The sequence below is a fragment of the Chiloscyllium plagiosum genome, unplaced genomic scaffold (genome assembly GCF_037043375.1).
Source record: "Chiloscyllium plagiosum isolate Xiang-an unplaced genomic scaffold, Cpla_swu_hap1 HiC_scaffold_6, whole genome shotgun sequence".
Classification (NCBI taxonomy): domain Eukaryota; kingdom Metazoa; phylum Chordata; class Chondrichthyes; order Orectolobiformes; family Hemiscylliidae; genus Chiloscyllium; species Chiloscyllium plagiosum.
The window spans coordinates 50,975,558-50,988,286 of NW_028270144.1; the positions used below are offsets into that span (position 1 = coordinate 50,975,558).

At 41.5% G+C, this 12,729-nt stretch overlaps 1 long non-coding RNA gene across 2 annotated transcripts in view; it reads left to right on the forward strand.

Annotated features, from left to right (window-relative positions):
• Positions 1-12,729, forward strand: part of LOC122551131 (uncharacterized) — an 80,073-nt gene that overhangs the window by 52,012 nt on the left and 15,332 nt on the right. Inside the window, exon 5 of one of the 2 annotated variants that reach the window (XR_015757354.1) lies at positions 4,394-4,517. The exons of the other annotated variant lie outside the window; for it this stretch is intronic. This is a non-coding gene — a long non-coding RNA (uncharacterized LOC122551131). The remainder of the gene's footprint in view (positions 1-4,393; positions 4,518-12,729) is intronic. 2 annotated transcript variants of the gene reach the window in all.

A 12,729-nucleotide genomic window follows, 5' to 3' on the forward strand; every position in this document is an offset into this window, starting at 1 on the left:
CAGAGATCCCTGGATTGATCTTTGTGGAACACCACTGGTCACAATGTATTACACACTAATAATACCAACCCTATGTCTTTATGTTCCCCATGGAGCACACAGTTACCACCACTAACACCCCCTCCTGTAGCCCTCCACACCATCTGATGCAGTTCCGCATACCATCCCTATACACCTTGAATGATGTACGATCATCATTTGTCCCCACTTTTACAAATGCTTCTGTTTTCCACAGATTTGACACCTCCACCTTTTTGACAGTGCACCTCATGATCAAAGGACAGATCCCAGGAATTTACCCCTGGCTGACTTTGATGAGAGGTCCTGAGATTTGTGAGCAGACCTCTGACTGGTGTGCTTGTAGTTGCATGACAGACGATGTACGATTCCCCTGACTGCTTATGATTGGCCTTCCTAACTGACCATTACCCACTTCATGGACAAATCCCCTGATCGTGACTGGGCTGTGCAGATGTCTGATTATGGCCAAGCCCCTAAACTGTGTGGGGACTGATCTCATGACTGATAGTACTGGAACGAAACCTAGTATGAATTATTTTTAGCCTGTCAGGAAATTGATGGTCTATGTGATATAATTGAGTAGTTAGACATTTATGATGGCTTGTGGAATCAAGGGTTGAATTATTGGTATACTTTTTCCAAAATTATGACATTTAGAAGAAATGAAGTAACGTAGGAACATTCTCATGACTGTTGCTTCATTGTGCTATGAAGCTAACTTTCCAAAGTTAGAGCCAGAGAACATGAAGAGTACAAGATGATAAATTATGAAAGAAATGGTTGACAAAGCATCAGTGTTGATGCAGGACACTGAAAAGGCATAATCCTATTTCTCTGGCTGATATAGGCAGCAGGAGAAAGTGAAGACTACAGATGCTGGAGATCAGAGTCGAAAAGTGTAGCTCTGGAAAAGCTCGTAGGTCAGACAGCATCCAAGGAGCAGGAGAATTGATGTTTTGGGCGTAAGCCCTTCATCTTGTGATGCAGGCAGGAGAGCCCTTTATATCTTTGTTTAAGGGCAACAGGGATAATCCAAGAAAAGGCCAGGGACAGAACGGAGGCTCAGTGGTTAGCATGCTACCTCACAGTGTCAGTTCAATTCCAGCCTTAGGTGACTGTCTGTGTGGAGTTTGCATGCTCTTCCCATGTATATGTGAGTTTCCACTGGGAGTTCTGGTTTCCTCTGACAATCCAAACATGTGTAGGCTAGATAGCTTAACCATAATATATATGGGGTAAGTGGTGAGGGGTCTGGATTTGTGTGGGATGCTCTTTGAAGGATTGGTGCAGGCTCATTGTGCTATTTGGCCTTTTTCGGAGCTGTAGGGATTCTATGATTCTAGGCTGGTGAGAATTACAACACCAGTGGTAGGGAAATTATTGGAGAAGATTCTCACGGACAGAATATACTTCCATTTGAAAAAGATTAGACTTATTAGGGATAGTCAGCATGACTTTGTGCAGGAAAGGTTTTGTTTCACAAATTTGATTCAGTTTTTAGGGAGGTGACAAAAATGATTGATATGGGTAGGACAGTGGATGCTGTCTATATGGACTTTACTAAAGCATTTGAAAAGCTCTTTCATGCCCAGAAGTCTGGTCCAGGAGATTATGTCACATAGGTCAGTTGGTAAGTTGGATATAAAATTGGCTTGGTCATAAAAGGCAAAGGGTAGTTGGTGAGGTATTTTTCTGACTGGAGATCTATGACAAGTGATGTTCTACAAGGATTGGTGCTGGGATCTTTATTGTTTGTAATATATACAAATGATCTGGATGAAAATGTAGGTGGTCTGATTAGTAAGTTTACAGATGGCAAAAGCATCTTTGAAGTTGTTAATAATGAAGAAGTTTATCCAAGGTTGCAGCAGGACATCAATCAGTTGGAAAGGTGGGCCAAGAAATGGCAGATGGAGTTTAACCTGGACAAGTGTGTGGTCATGCATTTTGGGAGGTCAAATGCAAGAAGAAAGTCTGCAGTAAATGCTGAGGAGCATTGACATACAGAGTGATCTTGGGGTGCAAGCCCTAAGCTCCCTGAAAGTAACAACACAAGTGTATCCACTTGTGTTGGTAAAGAAGACATACAGCATGCCTGCCTTCATTGGTTGGGAAATTGAGTAGGAAAGTTGGCAAGTTAAGTTGCAGCTGTATAAAATTTTAATTCGGCCATATTTGGAGTATTGTGTGCAGTTCTGGACACCACACCATAGGATTGTTGTGGAGGATTTGGAGAGTGTGCAAAGATGTTTACCAGAATAATTGCTAGATTGTGTGTATTATCTATAAGAAGAGTTTGGACAAATTTGTTTTTACCAGAGCATATAGGCTGGGCAGTGGTGACTGGATAGAAGTCTATAAAATTATGAGATGCACAAATTGAGTGGATGGATAGAGTGAATAATCAGTCATTTTCCAGGTGGAAATGTTAAATACTAGGGGGCATAAGTTTAAAATGAAAGGGGGAATGTTTAAAGGAGATGTGCAAGGCAAGTTTTAATACAGAGGGTGGTAATTGTCTGGAATATACTGTGAGGGGAGGTGATAGAAGCAGATATGAGAACAACATTTAAGGGGCATTCGGACATACACATGAATAGCCAGGAAGTAGAGGAATATGGGCCATATGCGGGTAGGTGGCGTTAGGTTAGAATGGCCTGTCTAGTGGTGTTCTGCAGGGATCCATACTGGGACCCCTGCTGTTTGTGACATATATATAAATGACTTGGATGAAAATGTGGATGGGTGGTTTATTAAGTTTGCAGGTGTTACAAAGATTGGTGGAGTTGTGGATAGTGTAGCAGTTTGTCAAAAGATACAGCAGAATACAGATCAGTTGCATGTATGAGTGCAGAAATGACAGATGGAGTTTCATTTGGGTAAATGTGAGGTGTTGAACTTTGGGAGATCAAATCTTGCGGAAAAATATACAGTTAATGGCAGGACCCTGACAAGCATTGACGCACAGAGTGATCTTGGGGTTCAAAGTCCATCGCTCCTTGAAAATAGTTACGCAAGTAGATAGGGTGGTAAAGAAGGCATATGGCATGCTTCCTGATATGGCATGATTCCTCAGGAAGGGCTTATGCCTGAAGTGTTGATTCTCCTGCTCCTTGGATGCTGCCTGACCTGCTGTGCCTTTCCAGCAGCACACTCTCGTCACATGACATGCTTTGCCTTTATTGGTCAGGGAATTGAGTAAAAGAGTCAGGATGGAATGCTGCAGCGTTATAAGATATTGGTTAGGCCACACTTTAAGTATTGTGTTCAAACCTGGTTGCCACATTGTAGGAAGGATGTGGAGGCTTTGGAGAGGGTGTAGAATAGGTTTACCAGGATGCTGCCATCATTAGAGGGCATTAACTATAAGGAGAGGCCAGATAAACTCAAGCTTTGTTCTCTGGAGCAGTGGAGGCTGAGGGGAGACATGATAGAAGTCTATAAAATTAAATGATGCATAGATAGGGTTGATGGTCAGAATCTTTTTCCAGAGCTAAAATGTCTAATAATAGATGGCATACATTTAAGGTGAGAGGTGGATGGTTCAAAGGAGATGTGAGGGGCAAATTTTTTACACAGAGGATGGAAGGAGTCTAGAACATGCTGGCAGGGGTGTGGTGGAGATAGATACAATAGGGGTGTTCGAGGAACTTTTAGATAAGTACATGAATATGCAAAGAATGGAGGGATATGGACCAAGGGCAGGCAGAAGGGATTAGTCTAATTTGGTGTCATGTTTGGCACAACATCATGAGCGGAAAGGCCTGTTCCTGTGCTGTACAGTTGTATGTTCTATACATCATAGTTGTGCAGACATGGTGGGCTACAGGACCTGTTCCAGTGCTGTACTGTTCTATGTTTTAACCCGGAATTTCCTGTCACCCTAATATTCTAACATCTGAAATTATTGCTGATCTCCAAGCTTGGCTCTTGATTAACCTTGATTAACAGAGATAATCTTCACCAATGTCTGCTCCTTGAAAGGCAGCACATATTTTTCAAGTGAGAGTGACACAGCTTTTACACAGTAGCAGACAGCAAACACAGAAGGTATATATTTCATTCCTTGTTGGAATTCAGCAAATGTGTTCATTTTACATTTTTTCCATTTGTTCCCATTCATCTGTATTATATTTGTAGTTAGGGCAACAATAGTTTATGTATTTTCTGATTATAACTTTGTGGAATACCTTGGAGCTCTTCTCCACATTAAATGAACCATACTAGATTATTGTTTGTTGTTACAATAAGAATTGTTTTGGTGAGACAAAAAGGAAAGGTATGTTCAGCTATGCCTGATTGATTGTATTCTATAATTATAATGTTCAGACTTTTCTATGGGTAATGAGGTGCTTTTAATATTTTACCAAAGCAGGCGAGTGCATACATGCAGGAAGAATAACTCAACTGATTTCCGTGGCGGTTCCTGTCATTTTGAGGTCTGAATAGACTGCTGTAGGGAGAACCTATAGGCTGCTGTGTTGTTTCTGCTTTTGGTAGGTTTGCCACTATTTTCTGAATAAGATTTAAATGACAAACTGACATTACTCTTCGGGTTACTCTTCGGAGGTTCAGTGTGGACTTGTTGGGCCGAAGGGTCTGTTTCCATACCATAGGGAATCTAATCTAATCTTATCTACATTCCAAATGCACAAACTGCAATGTGCCCCTGTTGACTCAAAGAATATTATAGCTAATGTATTTAATTTATATTTTTCAGATAACTTTTGTGAACTGATTCACAATGATTGGAAACTTGTCATTCTGCTCCTTATGGTAGTTTAGGGTTTTCTCCATCACTTTATTCTTATAGCTTAATCTTTGCAAAGCAAACTGAATCGCTAAGGATCTGAAATCTCTAACTTTAGTCCGGCAGAAGTCTTACTGTGCCCAGCTTTAACAATAAGCATTGAATTTGTTGCGATCACTGAATACTTGAGAAGTAGGACAAATGTATTAAGGTTAAATGACTGCTTCAAGTGTATCCTCAAGACTGGTTAGCAAGGTTAGGTCACACGGAATACAAGGAGAAGTAACTATTTGGATGCAGAACTGGTTTGAAGGTAGAAGACAGAGGGTGGTGGTGGTGGAGGTTTGCTTTTCAGACTGGAGGTCTGAGACCAGTGATGTACCACAAGGATCAGTGATGGGTCAACTGCCTTTTGTCATTTATGTGAATGATTTGGATGTGAAATTAGGAGGTATGGTTAATAAGTTTGCAGATGACACTAAAATTGGAGGTATAATGGATACCAAAGAAGGTTACCTCAGAGTACAACAGGATCTCGATCAGATGGGCCAATGGACCAAGGAGTGGCAGATGGAGTTTAATTTAGATAAATGTGAGGTGCTGTATTTTAGAAGGGCAAACCAGGGCAGGACTTGTACACTTAATAGTAGGTTCTGGAAATATTGCTGAACAAGGAGATTTTGGAGTGCAGGTTTATAGTTTTGATTAGATTAGATTGTGGGCGGCACGGTGGCACAGTGGTTAGCACTGTTGCCTCACAGCGCCAGAGACCCGGGTTCAATTCCTGCCTCAGGCGACTGACTGTGTGGAGTTTGCACATTCTCCCCGTGTCTGCGAGGGTTTCCTCCGGGTGCTCCGGTTTCCTCCCACAGTCCAAAAATGTGCAGGTCAGGTGAATTGCCCCTGCTAAATTGCCCGTAGTGTTAGGTGAAGGGGTAAATGTAGGGGAATGGGTCTGGGTGGGTTGCGCTTCGGCGGGTCGGTGTGGACTTGTTGGGCCGAAGGGCCTGTTTCCACACTGTAAGTAATCTAATCTAATCTAATCTAATCTAAGTAATCTAATCTAATCTACAGTGTGGAAACAAGCCCTTTGGCCCAATAAGACCACACTGTCCCTCCGAAGACTAACCCACCCAAGCCCATTTCCGTCTGACTAATGCACCTAACACTATGGGCAATTTAGCATGGCCAATTCACCTGACCTGCACATCTTTGGACTGTGGGAGGAAACCTGCGCAGAGATGGGGAGAATATGCAAACTCCATACAGACAGTCACCCGAGGCTGGAATTGAACCTGGGTCCCTGGCACTGTGAGGCAGCAGTGCTAACCACTGAGCCACCATGCCACCCCAGTTCATTGAAAGTGAAGTAGACAGGATAGTGAAGAAGGCATTTGGTATGCTTGCTTTTATTAGTCAGTGCATTGAGTATAGGAGTTGTGAGGTAATGTTGTGATTTTACAAGAAATTGGTTTGCCCACTTTTGGAGTATTGTTTGCAATTCTGGTCTCCCTGCTATAGGAATAGTGTTCTGAACCTTGAAAGGGTTCAGAAAAGACTTACAAGGACATTGCTAGGGTTGGAGGATTTGAGCTATAGGAAGAGGCTGAATAGACTGTGATTATTTTCCCTGGAGTGTCGGAGGTTGAGGGGCATGGATATGATGAATAGGCAAGGTCTTTTCACTGGGGTGGAGGAGTCCAAAATTAGAAAGGCATAGGTTTAAGGTGAGAGGTGAAAGATATAAAAGGGACCTAAGGGGCAACCTTTTCACGTGGAGGGTAGTGCGTATATGGAATGGACTGCCAGATGAAGTGGTCGAGGCTGGTACAATTACAACATTTAATAGGCATCTAGATGGGAATAGGAGAGGTTTAAAAGGATATGGACCAAATGCTGGCAAGTGGGACTAGATTCATTATAAAGATATCTGGTCAGCATGGATGAGTTGACCGAAGGGTGTGTTTCCATGCTATATATCTCTACGACTCTAAATGAAATAATATATGAACAGCAAAGTTGTCCTTTAAAGATACAATGGCCAACTTTGCAAAATGCATGAATTGGTTTATCTGCTTATAATTGAGAAAATAAAATTTTCTTTGTCAGTTCAGACTTGATGGACCAAAGGGCTTCTGTACTGTATGACTCTGACTAAACATTTTTGAAAGTTTCCTCACCGGACTCGTGAAGAAACATAGCATTTGGTGTTACTTTATGTGGGAATAATTTCTTACAATGCTCCTTTGTCAGTTAATACTGAGTTGAATGGGGAATTGAAGATCTTAAGAATCTTTTGTAGATCAATAAGTGTTCTTTCCATTGAAGATCAACCTTTATCTATCAATAGTTAGCCAATCTATTTGGAAAGAGTTACTAATGCTTTGGTAGACAAGATGGAAAGGACCTGAGTCTTTATGGTGGCCTAAAGTCAATTTGAATTGCAACAAATGGAAACCTGTTGTATTAGAGTGAGAGCTGAAAATGTGTTGCTGGAAAAGCTAGCAGGTCAGGCAGCATCCAAGGAGCAGGACAATCGACGTTTCGGGCATGAGCCCTTCTTCAGGAATCAGTGAGAGTGAGATTAAATCTAATGATTTGAGGGATATGTGGAGCAAGAGGCTTTGGGCCGAAGGGCTTGACTTTGTGCTTCATTTAAAGAATTTAAAATATGAACAATCCTTTGTTTTGTGAAATACTTATAATAACAATCATTAGTAGCTTACTGGGGTTTTGAACCAGGCACACTGATCCTGAGATCCTGCAATATCTTCCCCACAGTCTAGTATTAATCCAGGGCCATAAAACCTAAAGGTAACAGTTTACTATTTCACACTGATTTGCTTAATGTTGGCAAAATTCTATGCTTTTATTTCAAAATTCCAGTAATACTGGCATTTTGCTATATAGACAATGTCTATTGCTCTGCCTTCATCAATCTTCTTTGTCACTTCTTCAAAAAACTCAATCAAGTTAGTGAGACACGATTTCTCATGCACAAAGCCAGGTTGACAATCCCTAATCAGTCCTTGCCTTTCCAAATACATATAAATCCTCTCCCTCAGAATCCCCTCCAACAACTTACCCATCACTATAGTTCCCAGGCTTTTCATCTGCCTCCGCATCATGTCTCTGGATGAACAAGCCACATTCCATTATGTGAACTTCCACACAAATTACAGTTCAGACTCAAAGGATTCTGACTTAAGGGGCATTCAAAATGCTGTAAATTTGTATTTTGTAACAGTTTAAATAACTACAGCAAAGTTGTTTTTATGGTGTGAAAATAAAAACAAATGATGTAACAACGCTATTGTGATGTACTTAGTGTAACAATGAAGAACACATTTGAATAGGGTAACAGAGAATGATCTAATATGAGTTCTTTTGTTAAGCTGCAGTGAGTGACACAATAATATTACTGATTAAAATCATATACAGGTCTTACAGCAATTGTCATTAATGTAGCTGCCAGGAAATATAGTAAAGCCAGAACCATCAAAGATACTGATGTTTGTGGAAACTGCATTTCTGAAGAAGGGTCGCTGGATCTGAAATGTTGACTCTAATTTCTCTCCACAGACCTGCTGAGTTTCTCCAGCAATTTCAACCTTTGCTTCAGATTTCCATTATTCTTAGTTCTTTATTTTTTTCAAGATGTTAATTCAATCAGAATGGAGTCTCCCTGTCCAGCCCTTTAAATCACACCTCATCCTATTCCTAGATGAAAATCACACAACGCCAGGTTATAGTCCAACAGGTTTAATTGGAAGCACTAGCTTTCTGAGCATGCTGCTGGACTATCACCTGATGGAGGAACAGTGCTCTGAAAGTTAGTGCTTCCAATTAAACCTGTCGGACTATAACCTGGTGTTGTGTGATTTTTAACTTTGTACAGCCCAGTCCAACACCGGCATCTCCAAATTATTCCTAGATGATCAGTTTTGTCACAGGGTCTTCCCTACCATTTTTTTTGCCATCAATTTTGTTTCAATTGTTCAATAAATACAAGTCACAAAAGTGAACAATGACTGATTAAAATACTTATGCCATTTCCATATTGTGTCTGAAATGCTCCTATCCAAACCTTACTCCAGAAAACCAACTCTCTGTTTCTAGAGTCAATCTCATCTAATTCTAAAGGTGAGCCACAAAATAATTGGAAACCTCAAAACAGAAGTCCAGAGCACCAAACAATGCTTTACGCTTTCTTGCTCCAATGTATACAGCCATACCAACACGAAAGCATACCTTTGACCTTCCATTGTTCAAAGTCGTGATACTCCTTACGGGACAGCAATGTGGGAGTAGGGTCAGCCCAAACACAGCGCAGAGCTCACTAGTACCTTCTCAAGGATAATCAGAGGTGGGCAATAGATGTTGGCCTCTGCAGTGATGTCCACATACTGTGAATGAATACACAAACGTAATACAGTGTCCATTGTACCAAATGACCAGTGTGAGGCGACATGAGGCAATATTGAGTTTGAGATAGTAAATGAGTCAAATACATGAAATACAAAAGCCTATACTGCATGAAAGAAGTACGTGTAAAACAAAAGTCTAAAAGCCAAACTCGAATTGGGTTCAATAATATTACCTTGTACTCTTAAAATATATTGGCAGAGAATGAAATGTGAGCATATGTATTTTTGTTGGAATTTCTTAAAAATCTGTTGGATGAAATATTTCTGATGGTGGTGTTTCTAGAGTTGAGTCTAGAAGGCTTTAAAGGTCTAAAGGAAAGATATGATTCTGTTCCTGAAGCTGGTGTTTAGCTTCAATGGTACAATATACTAGGTCAAGAAGAGACAGACAAAGATGATGTAGGATAGAGTTCAAAAAGGGTAGGAGACCGAAAATTTGTGTCATGCTTTGGATTAAGACACCACCAACCCCCCCCCCGCCCCCAACCCTCCAAAAGCAATCATTAATTCGGTGTTTGCTCTCACCAATGTGGAGAACACAACTCTAGAACTGTGGTAAATAGGAAGGCGATCACTGTTTCACTTTGACAGAACATTTGGACCCTGGTTGGTCAGAACAAAATTTGGTAGAAGGCAGTTGTTGCATCCCTAATTCTTAATATGAGCATTATGCATAGTGTTGACCAAAGACTACTCTGTTTGGAATGTTGAAAGGGAAGGTAATTGCTAGTAGTATAACAGTGGAGGTGTTGAAATTAGCATGGGGTTATTGGTTGACTCGGAAGGCTGGGGCAATTGTAGGTGATGACAAGAGAGCATTATTTTGCTTCTGGGAGGTGGGGAAGAGCGCGAGCAAATATGCAAGAAATGGAAAGACAAGATCAAAGGCCCTATCAACTAAAGATGCCAAGGAATCCTTAATTTATGGAAAAGTAAAAAGCATCAGAAGCATCCGTCTGGAAGATGGTACTATCTGAGCAGATGTGATAGATATATGATGGAAGGGCCAGGATAGCTTTGAGGTACAATGAGTCAGCACCGCTAAAGAGTGAGATCGAGAATTTGTAAGTGCTGTCATTTGACAATGGGCATTGATTGCAGTTTGTGATGGGTGCAGTGGTTTGAGCAAATGTTGGAAAGACTCCAAAGTCACTGTGATCATGGGTGGAGATTTGAAGGATGGCATTATGCATAATGAGTCAGCATTAGGGATGGTTTCTGGAGAAATGGAGTACAGAAATGGCAGTGGAAGTTAGTTGTTGTAGATTGTTAAAGGCTGAACTGGAAAGTGTTGAAGGTGAACCAAATAAAAGAGACAAATGAAGAAGCTGTCAGACGAAAGAGCAACACCTCTTCAAAGCTGGCACTTAAAAAGGCTCACAAAAGAAAAGTAAACATAAACATTGAAAGGATTGATAAAATCTGAGGGGGAGGGGATACTCAAGGATATCCTTGGGGACAGGAATAACAAAATAGTATTGGTGAAGCATGATGGGAAGAAAGGTAGTGAGTAAGAGGAGAACGAGGAACCTATTGGTTCTCACATTTGAAATGAAGCAAATCATCTTTTTACTCAGTCACAGGCACTGGCACATAAGTAATGCCCAGCGTGGGAAGAGGCCTTGCCTGGCGAGTGGAGTCCATACTGCAAATTTCACACTAACTAAAAGAACATCCAATTAATAACAGGTCCTGCAGGTACCACTCCCAATGAACCACCTACTCCAGTCATTATATCATTCAATGAGATCTTAAAAAGGCATGAAGTCACAATATGTTGTGAATTGATTGACATCTCATTTTGGAGAGTCAAATCAAGGTAGGAGTTTCATGGTGAATGGTAGGGCCTTAAGGAGTGTAGTGGAACAGAGAGATCGTGGAGTTCAGGTACATGGTTCTCTGAAAATGCAGTTACAGGTGGACAGGGCAGTGAAGAAGGCTTTTTGCACACTGGCCTTTATCAGTCAGGGCATTGAATATAGAAGCTGGGAAGTTATGTTGCAGTTGTATAGGATGTTGGTGAGCACGCACTTGCAATATTGTGTTCAGTTTTGGTCACCTTGCTACAGGAAGGATGTTATTAAACTGGAAAAAGTGCAGAAGAAATTTCCAATGATGTTGCCAGGACTCAAGGGACTAAGTTATAGGAAGAGGTTGGAGAAAATAGAACTTTTTTTTGAGCGTATGAGACTGAGGGGGGACCTTACTGAATTGTATAAGATCATGAGAGGCATGGATACGGTGAATGCACTCAGTTTTTTTTCTCAGGGTTAGGGAATTAAGGACTAGGGGGCATCAGTGTAAGGTTAGAGGGGAAAGAACAAAAGGGAACCTGAGAGGCTACTTTTTACACAGAGGGTGATACGCATTTGGAATGAGCTGCTAGCGGAAGTGGTTGAGGCGGATACATTGACAACATTTAAAAGGCATTTGGACAAATACATAGATAGGAAAGGTTTAGAAGGATATGGGCCAAATGCAGGGAAATGGGGTCAGCATGGATGGACATTTTGGCCAGCATGGATCAGAGTCACAGTCAGACATGTACAGCATGGAAACAGACAGTTCAGTCCAACTCGTCCATGCTGACGTGATATCCTAATTTAATCTCATCCCTTTGCCAGCACTTGGCCCATATCCCCCTAAGCCCTTCCTAATCATACACCCATACATATGCCTTTTAAATGTTGTAATTGTAGTGGCCTCCATCATTTCCTCTGGCAGTTTATTCCATACACGCACTACACTCTGCATGTAAAAATCAGCCCTTAAGTCCCTTTTAAATATTTTCCTTCTCACCTTAAACCTGTGCCCTCTAGTTCTGGAATCCCCTGCCCTGGGGAAAAGACCTTGCCTATTAATCTTATCCATGGCCCTCATGATTTTATAAACCCCTATGAGGTCACCCCTCAGCCTCCAACACTCCAGGGAAAACAACCCCTGCCTATTAGCCTCTCCCATTAGCTCAAATTCTCCAACCCCGGCAACATTCTTGTAAATCTTTTCTGCTGAAGGGCCTATCTGCGTGCTTTAGGACCTGGTGACTCTATGCTCCCAGTCGAAAGTGTCTGAGTATCATGTGACTCAGGGTTAGTCTATCTGTGTATGAGGAATGGTGCTTTAAGCTGTCATTGCATTTTGACCTTTGAAGCAGCATCATAGAATCTCTACAGTGTGAAGGAGGCCATACACACCATTGACCCTTTACTGACCCTCTGAAGAGCATCCCATCCAGACCAAGCTCCCTACTCTATCTGCATTTACCATGGCTAGTTCACCGAGCCTGCATATCTCTGGATACCATGGACAATTTGGCATGGCCAATCCACCTAACCTGCGCAAATTTGGACTATGGGAGGAAACAGTTGCACCTAACATGAATCCACGCACACACGGGGAGAACTTGCAAACTCCATAGACAGTCACCCAAGGCTGGAATCAAACCCAGATACCCAGTGCTGTGAGGTAGCAGTGCTAATCACTGAGCCCCATGCCATATGAATCACTGTCTCTGGAAGAGGGCTATAAAAA